Below are 23,074 nucleotides of genomic sequence, written 5' to 3'. Positions count from 1 at the left end.
ATGAGACATTCAATCACACCACTTACTCATTTCTTATACAAAAGCAAACCAACGAGGTACTGTCATTTACTACATAATACTAGAATACTTACAATTAATTAATAAAAAACATTACTGACACAACGATAACAGTGAAATCATGAAATCTACTAAATACAAATATACACCTTATTTATACAAAACAACCAGGGATGTATAATTAAACTCTAGAAGCATTCACGACCAAGCACAGAAGAAAGTACTAACAAGCGGATGAGTCGACTCGTGCTCAAATAGTGAGTCGACTCACAAACAAACACATTTGATAACAGAACAGGAGCTTTTGTGAGTCGAACTCATGACAGTCATCGGGTCGACTCATGACTTATGGGTCGACTCGTATGCTGACAAGTCGACTCCAGCAGAAGTAAAAAGACAACACAACTGGACTTCGTTGAGTCGACTCATAACAGTCATGCTGGTCGACTCAAACCTGATGAGTCGACTCTGATGAGCTCGTGAGTCGACCTATACCGGCTGAAATGCTCCATATATGCACAGTTCAAATATTCGGCCAAATGCGATCCCATCCCTTCCGCATTACAACTGATCCTACACTCTTTATAGCTATCATATCTAGACTATGATACGTGAGAAACAACATATTTTATTCAATGAAGAAACGATTCTCTTGTTAGTTAAAACTCATACTTTTAACTCCTAATACATGAAAGAAAGCACATTAAATCAAATAAAACTGCATATTTTTATTCTTTAAATAAAACTCCAGATCTGGTTTTTTAATCAAAAACTGCGTTGGTGAGGTTTTCAACATCTGAAACCACATGGTTCTAGCATTCACGACGCTATTAAGAGCATTAATTTATACATTGAAATATAAGTCTTAGGCTGCAATAAAACTGCATGAAAAACGTTGTGTAAACTTTTAAAAACATGGAAGAGGATTGGGCGAGATGTACTTCACCGAGGGGGTATTATAGATACTCCTGAACCAGGCGTGAGCATGCGTCCCTCCTTCGATAGAATCGCTCCAAATCCGCGGGGCGGGGGCGCGGGGGGGTGGGGAGGGGGGAGACAAACCTTCGAGACTCTCAAAAATCACCAAGAACGGATCTAGGGTTTGGGAAGAAGAGGGGGGGGGTGACTAGGCGTTTGTAAAACAGAAGAAAAGGAGGTGATTTTCGTGATATAACAATGCTTATATCATATAGCAGCCAAACCCTAAACCCGAAACGCCCGAAACTGGAAATTCAGTCTGACTAGGAACATTCTCTTCGGTATTTTGGCTATAACTTCCTCATACGATCTCGGAATAAGGTGATCTAAGATTTTTTGGAAATCTCTTGAAGAGACCTACAACTTTGATATTATACACGTTTCCCGATTCTTAATGAATCAGTATGAAAAACATAGAAACTCTCAACTGGTCAAAATTACCAGATTTTCACTCTTGGCATTTGTGCATGTTTTGTTTATTTACACTCATATATGCACAAATATACATTAAATTGATCTAAAATCAATTACTATCATACTCAAATATCAAAATACATTATTTTCACCATATAACATATTTATAATTATTTATCACACTATATTCAAATTTTCGGGGTTTTACAATTATATATCCATTTGAGATAATAACGTGTTTTTGGATTATTGACTTAATATAAATGGTTTACATATTTTATAAAGTATATTAATCCATTTAAAGAACTTTTAAACTTATTTGAACTCGTTTTGTCAAAATCAAGTTTTAATAAATTCATGTTCGTGCATGTTTTTGCAAAATAGATGAGTTTTCACAATTGGGAAATGTAATTTAAAAATTTTCTTTATTTACATGTTTATCTTCATATATACAAATATTTCTCCAAATTTTACTAATTTTGGAGTTATTTTGTTATTTTCAATTGAATTTACAAAAACACATTTTTAGCAGCTTTTCAGAAACTGTAATATCTGTGATAAAACAATTATATCTCACAAATGAGAAGTTATATTTAAGAAATTATTTCTCTAACATGTTTATCTACATGTTTAAAAGCTTTTCTAAAACTTTCATGATTTTTAAAGTTGATTTATAATATTTAATTGATTTTACAAAGACGGATATGCAGATTTTCAGGTTTGTGCATGTTCTGTGAACAATGCCGGTCGACCGGTGCACTGTTCATAGTCGACCGCCAATGTAACTATTTCACAGTAATGGTAACAAGCTGATTTTTTAGTGGGATTTTGGGATTTTTTTGGGTTGTTTTCTTCTACCCTATATATACCCCATTGCATTTATCATTTCCACCTACCTAAGAGATTTTTTAAACAAATTTTACAAGAGTTTAAGTTTTGTTTAAAAGTATTTTAAGTTTGTTTACAAATTTGTGAAGAAATTTTCATAAGAGCTTTAGGAGATCTCCCTTTGGTGTTTGGGCATTCAACTATCTTCCTCTCTCTCTTGTCATCTATAGATGTTTTTTCTAAACTCTTATTTAGCTATTTATATGTTTGATTTTTATTTCCATAAGCTAGAATTTATTTGAGTTTAAATTTGTTTTTTGATTATACTCATTGTTCACACACAATATATTGAGCTTATTGTATTTGAATACATAGTATAATTTGGGGTTGTGGGATTGTGACTTTGAGTGTGGGCTTTCATTGTGTTCTCATCGATATTAGAGAACAAATTATTCTATTGAGCTTCCATTGTGAGGATACACTTTGTAATACATTTGTAAACCGAGAAGAGTGTGTTGTGAGAGTCGGGATCGTACCAAGAGGAATGACGTTGGTAGTAAAGCCTAGGGAGAGATTGTAAATCCGAGCACTTGAGGGAGACACGGGCTAGAGACCAACACTTAGAGAGTGTAGAGTGTGATTGCAAGAGTATTGATTGTTAATTTTTTGGTGAGCTAGAAAACCGAGAGTGAGGTGTAAATGTTTTTGGGTGAGCATTGATAACCCGGTGTGATAGTGGATTTCTTACCGGGAGTGGGGAGCGAAGACGTATGACGGAAAGTCTGAACTCCGTAATTATTTGCTTGTGTTTGAGTTTATCATTGGCGCATTTACTTTTTTGTTTATCTTATATCGCCATTGTCTATACTCTTTGTGTATATTTCCCTATCACATTTGTAGTTTGTTTATTTACCCTTGTTTATAGTGCTTGTCATTGCATATAATTGTTCCATATCTTATTTGCTAGGATAATTTGTGAAGTAGTTTTTAATTGGCATAAATCAAATTAGATTATCATATGACCCTATTCACCCCCCCTTCTAGGGTTATTTTCTAGTGACATTAGGGTCTAACAATTGGTATCAGAGCTTGGTGCTCTTTGATTTAAGGTTTAATCACCTTGAGTTAAAGATCAAAATTATCTTATATTGCTAATTTTGTTTTGATTTTTTTATTGCTTGCATCATATATCATGAACATGCACGGTGCATCTAGTCTTGGTTATGCCATTAATGTTGCTCATATTATTAATAATTTTCCATATACACAATGATATACTAGATTTAAACTTTTTGTTAGATTTAGACATTTCGATCTATGAGAAATTATTGATGAGGCTTATATTGTGCCCACATTGGAGAAATCCAAGTAGAAAAATGAAGATAAAAGAATGTTTACAATGAATAAGCTTTTGTTAGAATTTTTGTATAATGCTTTTAATTCATCATTTTCTAACAAGCTTGATTCATTTGATAGTGCTTACAAATTATAAAAAATTCATAGAAGCACATCAAGGGAACTTGGAGGCAATCCGACAAGCTTTGGTAGCTTCATTTTCAAGTTCATGTGGAATCTCATCGTGCACACGACCACTAGGCGATATCCCTCTATGGTTAGCGATTCTGATTCCAAAAGTGAATTAACAATTGATGAACTCGCTTGTGCCTATGAGAGATTAATGCATGCTTATACTAAGTTTCATAATAATTTTATTGACTTAAAAAGCAAGCATGTTAGTTTAAAATCTAATCATGAGTTTCCAGCTTCCAAATGTGATATCATTACTGAAGAAAATGTTTCACTTAAAGAAAATAGTGATATGTTAAATTTGAAAATTAAAAAATTAACATCATCTATTGCTAGTTTAACTCATGAGAAGATTGATGCCATATTAGAAGTAGAAAATATTAGAAATGAATTTGATTCATTTAAAAATGATCACGCTCTTTCTACTTCTAGTATCAATGCATATGCACCTAATGATGAATTGAATCATGTTAATGATCTCATATCATCTCTTGATTCTACTCTAAAAACATGTATTATTAAAAGTGATAAGCTTATGGACTTATGTGTAAAGTCTCGGGTTAACACTTCCAAATCAAACACCCACTATGCATACATGATAACAAAATTTACAAGTGTTGCACTTACGGCCGAAAAGGCCATTTAGCTAAATTTTGCTATGATGCACACAAACCTAGGAATGCTAATGCTCCTTGTGCATCTCATGTAGCTTCATCATCATGTATATATACACATTCACATGCTCATTCTCACAAAGTTCTTCATAAGCATGTTAATGTGTATCATTGTGATTTTTGTGGTAGAGTTGGCCACTTAGCTAAGTTTTATTTTGATTTGCGAAAAGTTTCTAAATCGCAAAATATTTCAAGTGGATCAACCTTGTTTTAAAATATTTCTCATTTGCAAAATAAATTTATAAGACCATATATTTTTGCAAATGGATCTCGTGCACAAGTTTATGGTCAACAAAAACAAATGGGCTTCTTTCATTGCACTTATTGTAATCGGAAGGGTCATTTGAGCAATTATTGCTATAATCGGATTAGTGCACCATATACGTCCAAATGAGTTCATAACCCAAGGGCCTTGAGCTTAAATAATAGGAGTCATGTCCCTAAGTTTTCCGGCACCAAAAATTCTTGGGTGCCAAAACAAAATTAATTGTGTTTAAGATTTTAGAATTTTATTTGTTTTCAAAGATATATACATATCCATATATTCATTTACTTTGTTTGAAAAAGTAAAAATAATTTATTTTTGAATTTTAAAAATTCATAGTTCATGATTCTTGTATGATTTTTAATTTTATTTTGAACTATGAAGTGTTTTGTTTTGTTTTGTTTTGTTATACTCTTGAATTCATTGTAAATCACTTATATGATGATACTTATGTGTTTGTGCTTATGAATCATCTATTTGTACTTTATAATAAATTCTATGTGTGGTTTGATTAAGTTTTACAAATAAGATTTCCTTTAATTGATCAAACATCACTTTTGGAATTCCACTTGATTTGTGATTTTATTAGTTTGATTTGTTTTTATTTGAAAACATTTTCGCATGATTCTCATGTTCTTTTTCTTTTGATTTCATAAATCACTTTTTATACATGGCTTTTAGTTTTGTTGTTTTGAGACACACTATTTCATAATGACATACCAATATATATTCTTATTGTTCTTTATATGTGAGTTCTTAGCATGTTTTTCGTTTATGCTTGCTCACATATATTTGCCTTGATCTTTATTGTATATATTCATTAAGACATTTTGATAGGGGGTGCTATTCCCTATTATTTATTTTGATACTCACCGTGCTTGTAGGTAGGGGGAGTCTTTGCTTTCTACTTGTTTTCCCTTTTCGATGTTGTCAAAGGAGGAGAAATATTATGAGTATATACTTCCTTGTTTATAAGCATGATAATTCTAATTTATGTATTCATTTCGTATCATGTATATCTCTTTTTATAAATTATTTGTCATCGTCAAAAAGGGGGAGATTGTTGGCCTTCTTGTTTAGATGATATTTTAATAAATAATTTATAACTAATATTATTTGTCTAGTATTTGTGTTTTCTTAGTTATTCTAGGCAAACTATGTGTTAGATGTTGGATGGATTGAGCCTGCACGATCACATCAAATAGAGGTTGGCGGAAATAGTGAAATGAAGCATTGCACAATTCAAGTCAAGCTCAAGTTCAAGCTTCATCCGCAATCAAGACGAGCTTAATGAAGATCAATTGTCTTGGATATACTAGTTTAGGTTTATGCTTTGTATGCTTATGCTTTAAGCTCTAATGGTGCACGTACATGTTTTCTTGATTTATTAACCATTATACATCCATTTGAGATAATAATATGTTTTTGGATTATTGACTTAATATAACTGGTTTACATCTTTTATAAAGTCTATTAATCCATTTAAAAGAAGTTTCAAACTTATTTGAACTCGTTTTGTCAAAATCAAGTTTTAATAAATTCATGTCCGTGCATGTTTTTGCAAAATAGATAAGTTTTCATAATTGGGAAATGTAATTTAAAATATTTCTTTGTTTACATGTTTATCTTCATATATACAAACATTTCCCTAATTTTTACTAATTTTGGAATTGTTTTGTTATTTTCAATTGAATTTACAAAAACATGTTTTTAGCAGCTTTTTAGAAACTATAATATCTATGTTCAAACAATTATTTATCACAAATGGAAAGTGATATTTAAGAAATTCTTTCTCTAACATGTTTATCTACATGTTTAGAAACATACCTCAAAATTTAACGATTTTTGGAGTTGATTTACAATTTTTAATTGATTTTACAGAGCCAGATACGTAGATTTTCACGTTTGTGCACGTTCTGTGAACATTGTTGGTCGACCGGTGCACTATTCACAGTCGATCATCAATGTTACCGTTGCACAGTAATGGTAACATGCTGATTTTTGTTTTTAGTGGGATTTTGGGGTTTTCTTGGGTTATTTTCTTCTACCCTAAATATACCCTATTGCATTTATCATTCTCACCTACCTAAGAGAGTTTTTAAATAAGTTTTACAAGAGTTTAAGTTTTATTTAAAAGTGTTCAAAGTTTGTTTACAAGTTTGTGAAGAAATTTTCTCAAGAGTTTGAGGAGATCATCATTTGGTGTTTGGGCATTCAACTATCTTCCTCTCTCTTTTGTCATCTAGAGAAGTTTTTTCTAAACTCTTATCTAGCTATTTATATGTTTGATTTTGATTTTCATAAGCTAGAATTTATTTAACTTTATATTTGTTTTTTGATTATACTCATTGTTCACACACAACCTATTGAGCTTATTGTATTTACATACATAGTATAATTTGGGGTTGTGGGATTGTGACTTTGAGTGTGGGTTTTCATTGTGTTCTCATCTATATTAGAGAACAAATTATTGTATTGAGCTTCCATTATGAGGATACACTTTATAATACACTTGTACACCGAAAGGAGTGTGTTGTGAGAGTCGGGATCGTCCCAAGAAGAATGACGTTGGTAGTAAAGCCTAGAGAGAGATTGTAAACCCGAGCACTTGAGGGAGACACGAGCTAGAGACCAACACTTAGATGGTATAGAGTGTGATTGCATGAGTGTTGATTGTTAAGTTTTCGGTGAGCTAGAAAACTGAGTGTGAGGTGTAAATATTTTCGGGTGAGCGTTAAAAACCCGGTGTGATAGTGGATTTCTCACCGGGAGTTGGGAGCGGAGACGTAGGACGGAATGTCCGAACTCCGTAATCACTTGTTTGTGTTTGAGTTTGTCATTGGCGCATTTACTTTTGTGTTTATCTTATATCGTCATTGTCTATACTCTTTGTGTGTATTGCCCTATCACAATTGTAGTTTGTTTCTTTTACCCTTGTTTATAGTGCTTATCCTTGCATATAATTGTTCCATATCTTATTTGCTAGGATAATTTGTTAAGTAGTTTTTAATTAGTATAAATCAGATTAGATTAGCATAAGACCCTATTCACCCCCCCCCCTCCCTCTAGGGTTCTTTCCTAGTGGCATTAGGGTCCAACAGTTTGTACTTTTAGTTGTAATATATTAATTTTTGGGTCATTTATATAATTTTAGAATGTTATGTTAAGAGCCTTTTTTCATTTTTTAGATTTTTAGAGATTTTTTGTCTTTTTCATTTTTTTTAGATTTTTAGAGATTTTCATGGGTTTTTTTGTAATTTAAGATTTTTTTTGGTGGGGGGGGGGGGGGGGGGTTTTTTCATTTTTTTTAGATTTTTAGAGATTTTCATGGGTTTTTTTGTAATTTAAGATTTTTGGGGGGGGGGGGGGGGGGGAAAATTTATTTTAAATTTTTTCAAGGGTTTTTTAATATTTTGATTTGTTAATGGTATTTCTATAAATTGTAGGAATTTAAAAGAAGTTATTTTTAGCTTTCAAATTTTTCTATGTGTTATTTATAATTTTATTTTTTTAGTAGCTATTTATAATTTTCTTATTTTTTTAGAATTGTTTGCAAATTTATGGGATACTTTGTAAATAAGAATGATTTAAGGGGTATGTATTGGGCTTGAGGGTTAATTTTAGTTAGTGTAATTTTTTTTAGGAATTTTTGTAAATGAATAGGATTATTTGTAAATAAGATTGATTGAGGGGTATATACTGTGCTTGAAGTTAAATTTTCCACCATGAAGGTTAAGTGCAAAAATAAAAAAATATTGGATATTTTCTGAAATTATCAAATTTATTTAGGATTTAGTGAGAGTTGCAAATATTTAGGAATTTAGTTCTCAATTCAAAGTTATGGGAGATTTAATAGATTTTAAGTTTTTAAATCATTGAGGGAGACTTGACATTTTTTTTAGATTTTGTAATTGTAGATAGTTATAAATTGCTTAGAATTAACAAAGATCTGATTGTTAAAAATTTCTATTTTTTTATAGATAGAATTTTTTTATTATGGATATGAATAATTTTAATTTAATGAGAATTCTAATGAAGATAGAATTAGTTGGATACATGTCATGTTTTAATATTATAGAGAATTAGTTTTAATGTTTGATCTCTTTCCATATCGTATTTGGTTAAATATTTTACTTTAAAAAAAAGTTAATATATTATTAATTATGATAAGATTAAAAGTAATATCCAAAAGGGTTAATAGTAATATTGACTATGAAAGGTTTTTTCCAAACTCAAAAATTAATATATTATTAATTAGGATAAGATTAGAAGGTAATATCTAAAACGATTGAGGGTAATATTAACTATGAAAAGTTTTGCTCAAACTCCCTGCAGTTTAATATGGAGTATGATTAATTATAAGAATTGTTGCTATTGCTAGCCACAAATTCTACAATATAAACTTTTTAATCTCAATAGAATAAACAAATATTTTTGTCCTTATCGCATAAGTATTTGAAGCATCAGTAACAAGAAAGGTGGGCAATACCTAGCATAGACCTAAGCATTGCAGCTAGCACTTGGCGGTCGCATTTGAAGGCAAAAGCCAACTCATTTGGCACCCGTAGAAAATCACCTGCTGTGGGTCCACGCTGGCGATGAGACCCGATCGATGCTGACTTGACGACGGAGTACCCTCATTTGTTGGACCAAAATGATATAGACACGTGTAACATTAACCATCAAAGTAGTGGTTAGGGTCAATTAAAGCAAGAAAAGCATGAGGAAAATGTCACCTAAAGATTGATGCCCCTAGTGATCTTTTGAGACGCAAGCTCTTGCTGTTTTGTGTCAGATTCTAGGCATATATTTGTCACCTAAAGATTGATGCCCCTAGTGGAGTCGCATGCATGGACGCTGCTAGCTTGGAGAATATCAATGGGCATACATAATTGGCGTATGATGATCAGTCATCAGTTGCTTTTGTTTGATGAGACTAAAGTTTTGCAGTGGTAATTATAGAGCCCGAGCTAAAATTCCGACACGTGCAGGTTAATTTCAACACAGACAGACAATAGTTGATGACTTGGCTTTGATATATAATTGACTAATGTTACCTCCACAAAATGCAAAGGAACATACATGGTCTCTAAAATCTGGCTACTTATCACGCATGCTAGTGTTTAAAAGATACATACTTCCCTCTTAATTTATCTCTTTTCCAAGTGTATGCTAGCTATTGAATTTTCGCATGGAGTGAGATATCAGACAGCAAGGGCCCGAATGCTCATAAAATCATGATTGCCAGCTAGCATCGTACGTTGATGTATATTATACACCGAATGCAACTTTGAAATGAGATGACCATGTACTTCATGTCGAAATAAAAAAGATCAAGATGATTTGGATGTGAAAGAGTTGTTTCGTTCTTTGGCAACAGAAATAACTTTTATGGTATGAAATGATGGACAGGTTCTAGCACACGCGCTAATTATAATTAAACATGTTTTGCACGTACAGTACATAACTATGATCTATACATGTATACAGAGAAGGAGATACTAAAATCTGTATCTGTAACATTTAGGATTGTTACTATGTTTGTAAGGAAAATGAAAGATATGAGACGTTTTATAAGTGTTACTATGTCAGATTAGGAGGATTGTTACTACGTTTGTAAGGAAAATGAAAGATATGAGACGTTTTATAAGTGTTACTATGTCAGATTAGGAGGTTGAACGCTATTTCTATGAGCCAAAACCCGGACTCACAAAGCGGCGTCAATTTTTCTTTTAAATCTGCCTTAAATTCGTGTCAATTGGGATTTGAATGTCAGTTAGTCTGATACCATGCTAATAACCCTACTATTATACTACATTCCTAAAGTTATGATCGGGATTGAGGATTATAATTTTATATTAATTGAACAAGTGTTCCGATCACATGGCTCTACATCTCCCAAAAGAGTGTATGCAAGGTTTAATATTTTAGTTCTACATTCTAATATTTATTAAGTTTGTTTTAGTAAGCCCACGTGGTCGCTAAATTGTTTGGCAATATTTTTTTTTCTTCCTAATATCAAAAGTGATCCTATATGATCCAAGCCCAATCGTTGAAAATTGATCAAGGACTCTAAATCATCAAATCACCCTGTAGATCTATGCTTTGACATGATTAGCGTCTTAACACGATTACTATGTATGGCTGATCAAAACATTTATCATGATTTTTTTTAAAAGCTCTCTTCGAACTCTCAAGAATTTGAATCTTTCCAATCTTTTCGGATTTGGTTAGAGAGTAGTATAACACCGTTTTGCATTCTGCAAAAAGAGCGTGAGACCTATGCCTAACAAAAGATATATAGTTTTGGCTTCTTCAAGAAGAGTGTGAGACCTATGCCTAACAAAAGCCCAAAAAAATAGTTTCTTAGGTGCACATATGTTAATGTCAGCAGCTTCACCTAACCCCTCACCTAACTTACTACAGTAATCATGTAACTCTTAATAGTGTATACCTACCACATAAGAAAGCCTATATATACCCCTCTAAGTTTGATTTGTAAGGCATCCTAGTAGAAGAGAGAGAAAGAGAAAGATAGAGAGAGAGAGAAAAAGAGAAAGATAGAGAGAGAGTATTTATATTTGAGAGTATAATGTATTTGTACTACTAAAGAAATAATAACAATATATTTTTTAGTGTCCACATTCCTCTCAACTCAACAAGTGGTATCAGAGTCTGAATTAGGATGTGTGTATCTGCTTATCGTATGCTCTGTGGCTGCCACCAAATGTGGATCCTCCATATCAGAAAATAAGTTAGATTATCATTTACTCTTTGAAGATACTAGTTACTATTTATGCATATGTTACTATTCATGAATATGGTTACTATTCACGAATATGATTACTGTTCATAAGTATGGTTACTGTTCACGTGAAATAGTAGAAATTGTAGCTCATTATAGAAGCAAGACGATCAGAGACCTGCTCTCTCCTATGCTGATCTTATTGGTGTTCTTGAAGGTCGAAGTTCGTGTTCAGTTCGGGACCCTGAAGTTGGTTGGTCAGGGACCAGACTTGTGTGGAGATACTGTAGCAGTACCACGTCATGATCGGATCTGGCAAATATGACTACTACACTCAAGAAACTCAATGGTAATAACTATAACTACTGAAAGACGTGTATGAAGTCCTATTTACAAGGACAAGACCTTTGGGTGGTTATCGGGGATGCTAAAACTACAACACCTCGGGAGGCTGGAGATGTACTAAGGAAGTGGAACATCAAAGCCGACAAGGCTATATATATGTTGAAGACAACAGTAGAAGAAGATCTTGTAGATTACATGCAAGATGCTAGAACTCTGAAGGAGGCATGTGATATGCTCGAAAAACTCTTCTAAAAAAACAACGATGCTCGACTTCAACTCCTAGAGAATCAATTGATGACCTTGCAACAGAAGGATCTGACAATCAGTCAGTACTTTAAGCAAGTAAAATCACTTTGTTCAGATATTGCCCAACTAGATCCAGATTCTAAAGTATCCGATGTAAGGATGAGGAGAATAATCATCCATGGTTTAAGACCAAAATATCACTGACTTGTTGCTGCTACACACGGGTGGCCGACTCGCCGACTCAACCAATATTATTAGAGTTAGAGAGTTTGCTTACTACATAGTAAACCCTAGCCAAACAAATGCCCGACATTTTAATAAAAAGCAAAGATGAGGCACTCTTCAGCAGTAAGGAGAGAGGCAAACCAAGAGGTATGAGGAAAGAGGAGCAAGGTCATCGTCGAGCAAGGAGACCTGATAATAGTTGCTATAACTATAGGAAGAACGTACACTTTTTCGGAGACTATCGTTACAAGAGAAGGCCTACAGAGGGCAATGTTACAACACACGCAGATGTCAAGATGATGAAGAAGAATGGGATACCCAAGCATCCATGGCCATCATTGAAGATGTACCAGTCGACGAAGATGAGGTTGTTGGTATGACACTAACCTCAACTGTAGAAGAATATGAGTCACAGTTCATGAGCCAAGGAACCGCATCCATAGCCATACTTGGATATTCGTGGAGGGACCGCATGCGGAGGTTGTCAGTACGGTAACGCGCATCAATTATCGTATCAGGAGTCACAGTTCAGAGCCAAGGAACCTTTAGAGCTTGTACACTTAGATGTATTTGGTCGAGTAAAACAAGAAACAATCGGTGAGATATGGTACATGATCACTTTCATTGACGATTACTCAAGGTATGTCTGGGTTGATTTTATGAAGGAAAAGTCTGAAGCACTCTCCAATTTCAAGCAATTTCGAGACGAAGTCGAAAGAGAACTCGGTAAGAAGATTCATTGCCTACGCACATACAACAGAGGAGAGTACACATCGAAGGAGTTTTACAACTACCTAAAGTAGCACAAGATTCAACGACAGCTAACATGCCCAAATACTCCATAGCAGAATGTGTAGGCTGAAAGAAAGAATCATCATCTCGCTAAAATTTGTAGAAGCATGCTTCACACCAAGAACGTGTCGGGACGTTTTTGGACTGAGTGTATGAAGACTGCGGCACACGTGATTAATCAGTTACCACAACTGAAGCTGTTGTTCATGTCGTCCTTTCAGAAGTTGTGGAATACCAACCTAACCGTAAGCCATTTCAGAGTTTTCGGTTATGTATATTATGTCTTTGTGCCTGATCACTTACGTAATAAGTTCGATAAAAAGGCTATAAGATGTATATTTGCGGGGTATAACAATAAAAGAAAAGGATAGAGATGTTGTGATCCCACAACCGGACAGTGCTACACATCAAGGAATGTTGTGTTTGACAAAGCCTCGTCTTGGTGGGCTTCACAAGAAATTGCACTCCCAAACTCTAGTGATCTAGAGGATCAGTTGCAGAATAAGCTGAGAGAGCCAGGTAAGGAAGAAGGACTACATCAATCAAAGAAGACAAAATCAAGCTCTTCAACAATCTCAAAGGAGAATAATCCATAGAAAACTGGTGTTTATCAGACAATGCCAGAAGAAGAGCACCTGAGCCAGATAGAGGACATCGAAGAAGAACCACTTCGAAGATCAACGAGACCCAGAAAGCCAAATCCTAAGTATGCTAATGCTACCATTATGGAAGATGTGAATGAGCCATCTAGCTTTGAGGAAGCATACGAAATTGCTGAATGGAGACGAGCAATGGAGGAAGAAATTCAAGCTCTATAGCAGAACCAAACTTTGGGAGTTGGTGCTAAAGCCCAAAGATACCAAACCTATCTCCTGCAAATGGTTTACAAAGTCAATACTCGACTGGATGGGTCGATTGAGAGATACAAAGAACCTTGGTTGCTTGAGGATTTTCTCAATAGTATGGTCTGGATTATGATAAGACATTCAGTCCAGTTGTCAAGATAACAACAATTCAAGTTCTGCTAGCTCTAGTAGCCAGCAAGAGTTGGAAGCTTTGGCAGATGGACATGAAGAACGCATTTCTACATGGTGAAATGGATCGAGAGATTTACATGGAGCACCCATCAGATTTGAGAGCAAGGAAAAGGAAAGATATGTTTGTAAACTAAAAAAAGCTCTCTACGGACTAAAGCAAGCTCCGAGAGCTTGGTATGGTAAGATTGATGAGTTTTTAATTCAAAGTAGATACTCTTTTGCTTCTGTAGGTTCTAGTTTATTAATCAAACAGACTAGCAATAGTCTAGCAATCGTGTTGGTCTATGTGGATGACTTAATCCTAACTAGAGATGATGAAATGGAAATCCAAAGAACGAGGACAAATCTCTTGGTCAGGTCTTAAATGAAGGAGCTTGGGGAGCTCAAACATTTCCTCAGATTGGAGGTCAACCGAAGGAAGGATGGACTATTCCTTTGCCAAGAAAAATATGCGAAGGACATGCTGCTCAAGTATGGGATGTTCAACTGCAAGTCAATCTCAACACCGATGGAGACAAATCTGAGATTGTGTGCACATGAAGAAAAATATTTGGAAGATCCAACTATGTATCAACAACTAGTTGGAAGCTTGATCTATCTAACAATGACAAGACCAGATATTTCATTTGTAGTTGGTGTGATGAGCTGATACATGCAGAAACCGAAGAAGCCTCACTTAGAAGCAGTCCGAAGGATCCTAAGGTACATCAAGGGTACAGTTAATTATGATCTCATGTATAAGAAAAGAGAAGAATGTGAAGTCTATGGCTATTGTGATGTTGACTATGCTGGAGATCATGACACCCGAAGATCTACTACCGGATACGTGTTTAGTCTCGGTTCCGTGGCTATATCTTGGTATAGCAAAAGATAATCAATGGTGTCATGGTCAACTACAGAGGCGGAGTACAAATCATCAGCAATGACAGCTTAGGAAAGTACGTGGATTTTTTTAGTTAATAAGAGATCTCACTACAAGAAATCCGGTATTTAACGACAAAAATTAGTGAAGGGACCAGTTGACCATCATTAATGTGCATATAATAACGACGGGTTTTAAAACCTTCGTCAAGTAATTATAAATATTAGAGAAATAATATGAGATGGGATAACGGATTTCTAATCCCTTCATTGATTTGATTCTAATATCGTTGTTATTGGGTCTCCTTAAAGAAAGACGAAGGGGTCAATTACCTAGATGACACAGTAAAAATTAGAGTACCGCGGGTTTCAATTTTTCAAGTTTAGCAGCCCCAAATATTTCTCCCTTATTTATCAAAATCTCTCTCAAAATTTTCATCCCCTTTCTCTCTAAAACTTCCAAACCTTGACCTTACCAGCTCCCTATCGTTGGCCGCATCCCCCACTTCATCGACGGCGTCTATGTCCGCAATGGCGCCAACCCCCTCATCATCATCATCATCGTCAATGTCCACCGCCATCTCCGCCTCCTCAAACCCTAACCCCTCATCGATCAAGACCGTAAGCTCCGCCCCCACCCCGATCTTTTCTCTCTTCGATCTTTTTAATTCGTTTTCTTTCTCTATTTTAGGTTCGGGTGGTGGTTAAGGGCCGAGTCCAAGGATTGTTCTTCAGGGATTGGACGATGGAGAACACATGCGAGCTGGGCCTCAACAGTTGGGTCCGCAACCGTAGGGACGGCTCCGTGGAGGCCCTTTTCTCTGGAAATCCCTCATCTCAAACCCTAATCTCCTAAGGATCTGCTCCCTCTAGCGCCTCCACCACTGATGAGCCCTCGTCCTCACCCTCTGCCTCTTCAGCTTGGGTGACATCCACGTGCACCATAACACTGACGGCCACTCTGCCTCCTGCCTGTTGACGGTGGCCTGTTAGGTTTTTTTGTTGGACTTTTTTTTTTCTATAGTCGGGTGCACTGTTGACGGTAATGACCACAAGGATCTACAGATGGAGATCAACAAAGGCGTTGTTGAGGTCCCGCTCGAGTGATTCAGAGGGGGCGAAGCAGGTCCAGCTCTCAGAGGTGGAGATCCGGCGGCTCTGGGTTGATTCCAAGCACGTGTTCTTGTCGCAGCCCAATCTTCTTCAGCTGCACGCCCCCATCAAGATCTGCAGTTAGATTACAATTTCTCTCCTTCTTTTAAATACTTTTTTTAATTTTTTGGGCAGAGGGTTTGGAAAGGTGAGATATTTACTAGGTTTGAGGTGAAAGCATGGATTTAATATAGTAATTTGATCGATGAGATGCTATGGAGATAGATTATGCGAGCATCTTCGAATGCTCTTACTGAATTTATATCACGCAAATTGAAAGGAGAGATGAACTAGTAATTGATCCAAGAACATGCATGAACTCTCAGCAACATGTAACTAGAGAAGAAAGGGGAGTTCTATGGAGAGTAAGCTATACTGCACACAATTTAATGTTAGCAACATGTAACTAGAGAAGAAAGGGGAGTTCTATGGAGAGTAAGCTATACTGCACACAATTTAATGTTTTAGTAAAAGATGGATGTATTAGGTTCTATGGAGAGTAAGCTATACTGCACACAATTTAATGTTTTAGTAAAAGATGGATGTATTAGGGAAGAAATGATCTTCAAAGACAATGAAAAGACAAGAAGGGTGTTAGGTCTGAAGATGGAATGTCAAAGTACCCGTGTTGATAGGTGAAGGCAATCAAACTTCTCGGATTCACTTGATAAATAAATTATATCTTTAATTTGTTTAATTTAGAATAGATTATCCATTCGAAAGTCTTAGTAGCATAGCATTGTCGGAAGCATCTTTGCCCATTTAGTCCAATTCTTTTGTAATGTAATCTTTTTCTTACCTTTTAGAAAGAAATGATGATGGAAGGTTAATGTTCTCAAGGTTGGTTTATTGTCTTCACTTCCTTTTTGTACTGTGACTCTAACGTTAGTGTAAATGCTTGTCTTTGCTTATGTAAACCATGTTAAACTGCCATGTATATTCTGATGTCTTAAAGGTTTGAGTTGTTTTCATGAATTCAAGGGATGTACGAGTTCCTACATTGCATATTTCTATGTTATTCTCCATATGAAACTATTTCTTGATATGACTACAACCTTTTCTTTTGGTAATTTAACACGTTAATAGTTTCTTTCTTGCATTGGAGAATGAAATATTTTGAGGCATTTACACATGATACTTTTAGATTGAAAAGTGATTTTTAGGATGCTCGTTGTTAAAGATTCATGTTCAATGCAGGTGACATTCATGGACAATATTTGAGATAGTTGGCTTCTCTCCATCTTCAACCAATTTTGGTATGAGTATTAATATTAAGCATCTAAATCACATAAAAAGATGCTCACTTCTATCATTTTGGTATGAGTATTTGTTAGCCATGCATTAAATACCTTCCATCTGTTGGGGAGGATGTAGATTATTCTTATTGTGTTCTGGAGATCGTATGGGAAGTTACCTGGCCTAGGGAACATGACACTGATTCTCAATAATTTTTGTAGATTCGGTAAACTGATGGAACAAAATAGCTAAGTTGACTATTCATCTGTTTATCTTAATGTATTGACTGTTCAAACAGGTGCACCGTATTCTGCTTGATATAGTTTCTTCTGCTACAAATACCACACCTAGACTAGGTAGATACCCACCATTCAAGCGTGAGGTAATTCTCCTCTCTGCGGTCACCATACATAAGTAACTAACCTGTTATTTTCCTTGTAGCATGTTTAATATACAAATAGTTTGCCAAAATCTAATTGTTGAAAAATTCTTTCAAGGTTGTTGCATTGCATCTGCTGCTTTGGAAAGTTTTAAAAATGAGGCAACAAAGATGGTTGTTGCTCTAGTTGATATGGAGCGTGCTTTTGTTCCTCCACAACATTTCATCCGCTTAGTTCAAAGGAGGTTAGCTTGACTTGCTCAATGGCCTATTCAATTTTATTAATGTGTGGCTGGAAGATTATGTTCTTACAGATTTTGGCTGCCCATGTGCGTTTGTGTCTAATTAAAAACTTTTCTATATATTTTGGTCTCTTATGTACCATGAAGTTATCTGTCCTGCTAGATTTTTGTTTTCTCATGATGTTGAACATTTTTCTTCTGTATTTAATTGGCACCGTATTATTTTGTAGCAACAATGCAGTTCTGAATAGTGCATGGTCTAGATATTTTACTGTCGTATATTGTCTTAATTTGTGATGGTTAACAGTTAGTAGTAGCTTATCTTGAATTTTCTTTTATTAGCGGCAAGTATTCTGATGCTTTCCACAAACACTTGCCCACCTATATAATTTTTTGAATTTTCTTTTATTAGCGGCAAGTATTCTGATGCTTTCCACAAACACTTGCCCACCTATATAATTTTCCTTTTTCTGTTATGCTTTGCCTGGATGGAGAGACAGCGGCATGAAGATGAGTTGAAGAATCAATCCTCAAAGAAAGCACATGAGGCGGAACAAGACATATTAAACAGAGTTGGTTATTTTATTCATTCTCATTTGAAATACACACTCAGACACACAACCTCACAAGTGCAAGAGAAAAAGAAACAACCTTTGTTACAGACACAAGCTCACAAATACACAAGAAAAATAAACACTCTTTGTTATGTACTTTAGTATTTGCTTCATTGATATTTCTTAATTATGTGATTTTTTTAATTTTTCAGGCTATCCATGCAAGACTAGGAGAGGGGGTAGCTCGAGTCTTCTTTTTGACATTGATTAGAGATGAAAAGAAGTGTCTTTCTGTAACTTTTACTTTAATTTGCTTTTGATAGTTTCACGTATTTTTCTTTGGAACAAATTGGGATATTAACTCTTGTTATTAGTATTGAATATTTGAATATGGTAGAATTTTATTTATTGATGTTATTAATGAATGAAGTTTTTGTTTTCCCTTTTATTAATTATTGGGTATTTTTAATATATTTGTGTTGTGAATCTCAGTGTCATGTTGAGAATAATATGAAGGTTTTCTATGATAGTTGCCTATGAATAGAAATATTGTTATTAATGTATATTAGAAATTTATAGTCTACAATGACGGTTTTATAAACCTTATTTAGTACATCAACAAAAGGAAAGCACCATCATTGATGGGTTACTAATTACCCACCATGAGGACTTCTACGACAGTATCCAACCGTCATTAATAGGTTTTCAACGACGGGGATCTCACCCGTTATTACACAATAACAACGGGAGTACGAAACCATCATTACACAACAACGACGAGAATAACAAACCGTTATTTACAGTAACGACGGGAAAAAATTCCCGTCATTGATGGTAACGATGGTGATAATTACCATTGCAGATATGAACGAGGGGAAAAAATCCCCGTCACTGATGGTAACGACGATTGATAATTACCATCGTAGATATGAACGACGGTAATATGTTCCATCGTTATAGACTCTATAACGACGGGTATTATAACCTTTGTGACCCTTTAGCGAAGAAGGCTTCAACGACGGGTGACGAAGGGATTTTTTCCTGTCGTTAGCATACAATAACAAAGGTTTTCTGCTGTTTAACGAAGGGAAATCCCTTCGTTTAAGACGTAATTTCTTGTAGTGTCTACATCAGTCCACAGACTATTCAGTAGCTTTACATTATGATAAACAGTCTGCAATACGATTGGCATATGATCCAATTTTTCATGCTAGGACGAAACACATCAAAGTACATCATCACTTTCTTCGAGAGAAAGTTCTTCAGGAGGAGGTCGTAATGAAACCAATCAGGACAAACGAACAAATAGCTGACATATTCACCAAAGCACTAGGTACTTCAAAGTTTACAGAATTTCGAAGTCAGCTTGGATTCATGGATAGAGAAGTCACTGCTGAGGGGGAGTGTTAATGTCAGCAGTTTTACCTAACTCGTCACCTAACTTGCTACAGTAATCACCTAACCCCTAATAGTGTATACCTACCCCATAAGAAAACCTATATATACTCCCCTAAGTTTGATTTGTAAGACATACCAATAGCAGAGGCGAAGAGAGAGAGAGAGAGAGAGAGAGAGAGAGAGAGAGAGTATTTGGGAGTATAATGTGTTTGTAGAACTAAAGAAATAATAACAATATATTTCTTAGTATCCACCACTCCTCTCAACTCAACAACATATACTTTCACTTGTATTTCCTCGCGAACAGTAGCAGACTTGATTAAAGTGGGGTCACGTGACCCCACTTTGATCAAGGTGGACAAAAGACCCCTTCAACTAAAAAGGGTATATTACATAAAACCCCTCTTAAGTTTGAATATTCTTAGAAACCTCCCTTCAATTTTCATTGTTTTCCCAAAAGGCATGAATCTCACTTTTTATTGACAAAAATATTTTTAGCGCAATTTTATTCATTCATGTGAAAATAACGGTTAATGCCATCAGATATATTTTTGAGAGGTGTTGAGTGTTGAAGATGACTTCTTGAAAACGCCAAACCTTGACGGTATTTTTTAAAATTTTACCCAGTAAAAACTTGTACTGCAATTAAATATCTGGACCAAGAAACCTGTGATTAGTGTGACATATATTGAGGATGATATATTTAGAACCCGTGATTAGTAATATATATTTGATAGGGATGTCTCTAATAATATTATTAATAATGTGATTACGTACTTTTTTTTAATGTAAAAGCTTATTGAAGATAATTTTAAAATTTTAAATTGTTAATAGTGATATCGCTTTTCAAAAATTCTAAATCCACCATTACTCACCTACATCCATAGGAGTAGAACGGTCAAACTTTAATGGTGTGAATTGTAGAATATTGGCCAAACCCCTTAAGTCGCATCAATTATTTGCGTCCCAAACTTCACTGTCATCTATAAACAAAAGTCACTCGACCAAAGTTTCAGACAAAAACATCAAACTGAATTTATTCCTATTCAATCAGCAGAACCTTCCACGAGTAATCCCACGCATATTATATATTATAATCTCCTTTATCTTTTACTTCTCCTTTTTTTTCTCTCGTTTTTATTTGTTAAACCCTACCCAACCTTTAAAAGTGAAGACCAAATAGGAGAAAAGTGCCGTTGAGGGATCACTTTCCATAGCTAACACGTATTTATTAGCTCTTTTGATTGCATGCTAATTCCATTAAAGTTTCGCTGGTCGTTAAAGTCGGTGGACAGGGACCCACCTTGCCCCCAACGATCGACAGCAACCGCCACGCGTAGGTCCCGTGACGGAAATCTGTGTGGTGCTCCACGTAGGAAATGGGTCCCCGTTGACGCGTGTCGTTAAGGGGCTGTTTGGTTGTTGTTGGTAAAGTTGTGTATTTATGACACAACTTGGAAAGTTGTTGTCCACCTCATCATTTTCACTTTTACTCTTTTTTTTGTTTGTTTTTTATTCCATTGGAATCATAAAACACTTATTTGGTTTGCAAAATAAAACTTTAATTGTTTGTTTAGAAAGTGTAAAAAGTGGTCCCTACTCAAGTGATCATATTGGTTGAAATTACTTTTTCCTGACTTCAATGTCAGCTTTCTCCTAAAATTATGTCTTTTTTTTTATGAAATCACTTTACAAGTCACATCAGCATATGAAACCACTTTACACTATTTTCACAATTACAAACAAACAATTGAAAGTGATGAAAGCTGACATTGGGACCCACTTTTTTACACTTTCCATCATTTTACATGGTAAAAACATACAACCAAACGGGCCCTAAGGGCTTTGTAGCTTTTAATTTAATAGAAATGTTAGGGGCATACCCCCAACCACAATCTCAACCACACCCCCTCTCCCTTTATAGTGCATTGGGTTTCACATTAAATTTTTTTAAAAAAAATAATGTTAGGGGCACACCCCCTAACACACCATCAACCACACCCCCCTCTCCCATCGTTACAGTAAACCGGGCCCCACATGGGATTTTAAAAATTTTAAAATCCCATGTGGGGCCCAGTTTACTGTAGCGATGGGAGAAGAGGGTGTGGTTGGTGGTGTGGTAGGGGGTGTGCCTCTAACACCACTCTTTAAAAAATTTGATGTGGGACCCAATGCACTATAGAGGAAGAGGAGGTATGGTGGAGGGTGTGGTTGGGGGTGTACCCCTAGCACCACTCTTAATTTAAGAAGGAAAGTGGGGCCCAATAACTGCTTCGGTTACCGGAATCTTGAGACTACCCACTAAAAATTGGATCCTAAAATGATGATGGGACCTCGGAAATTTTGAGCGACACGTATCAAATATTCGGCAGTTGTTTATGTGCGTTTTGCGCAAATGAAATTTCAGTAAACTGAATTTCGTTATTTGAAAATTAAACACCAGGATGGCCTTCTTTTTTTTAACGAGTAAACTTGACTGGGTCAATTAGGTATCCAAAATAGTCTTGTTTTTAGCGAAACCGAGAAACTACCCTGTTTTAATTTCATTAATAAAAGTTAAATTAAAAACAACTCAATAGTATACGAGAAGTTAATGACACGAACAAAAGAGCAAAAGCTAACTGCAGTGATCATACTATTAGAGAATCAAATCAATGAAACCAACCAGTCACAATAGTTATCTTCATGATCAATTTTTTTTTAATTATAAACTACCCAACTAATTGTTGCTACACTAGCAAAAATCGAAGCATACTAGACGGACTTATCCTAGACGGAAAAAATTCTGTCAGGGATAAGGGAAACATCGACGTATGATATTCTGTTTAGGATGAATCACCCTAGACGGAAAACTGCCTACGTAAGTTTTTATAGAAGGATTTTCGAAATTAACTTTTTTAAAAAGTGTGTCCCACATTTCTAGACGAAAATTTTCGTATAGGATATTCCCTAGATGAAAATTTCCTTCTAGGAAGGTGGAATCCAATTTTTTAAAAATTAAAATAAAAAACTACTGAAATTTTATGCCCTAACATTTCCTAAAACCCCGAACCTGAAAACCCTACCCGATCCCTGTGCCGCCGCCTAGCACCGCTTCTCGCTCCGCGCTGCCGCTCTAGTTTGATGCCGCCCCACCCGTGCTGCTGCTCCAGCCCGCC

The sequence above is a fragment of the Asparagus officinalis genome, chromosome 6 (genome assembly GCF_001876935.1).
Source record: "Asparagus officinalis chromosome 6, Aspof.V1, whole genome shotgun sequence".
Lineage (NCBI taxonomy): Eukaryota > Viridiplantae > Streptophyta > Magnoliopsida > Asparagales > Asparagaceae > Asparagus > Asparagus officinalis.
This window is presented reverse-complemented; position numbering follows the sequence as displayed.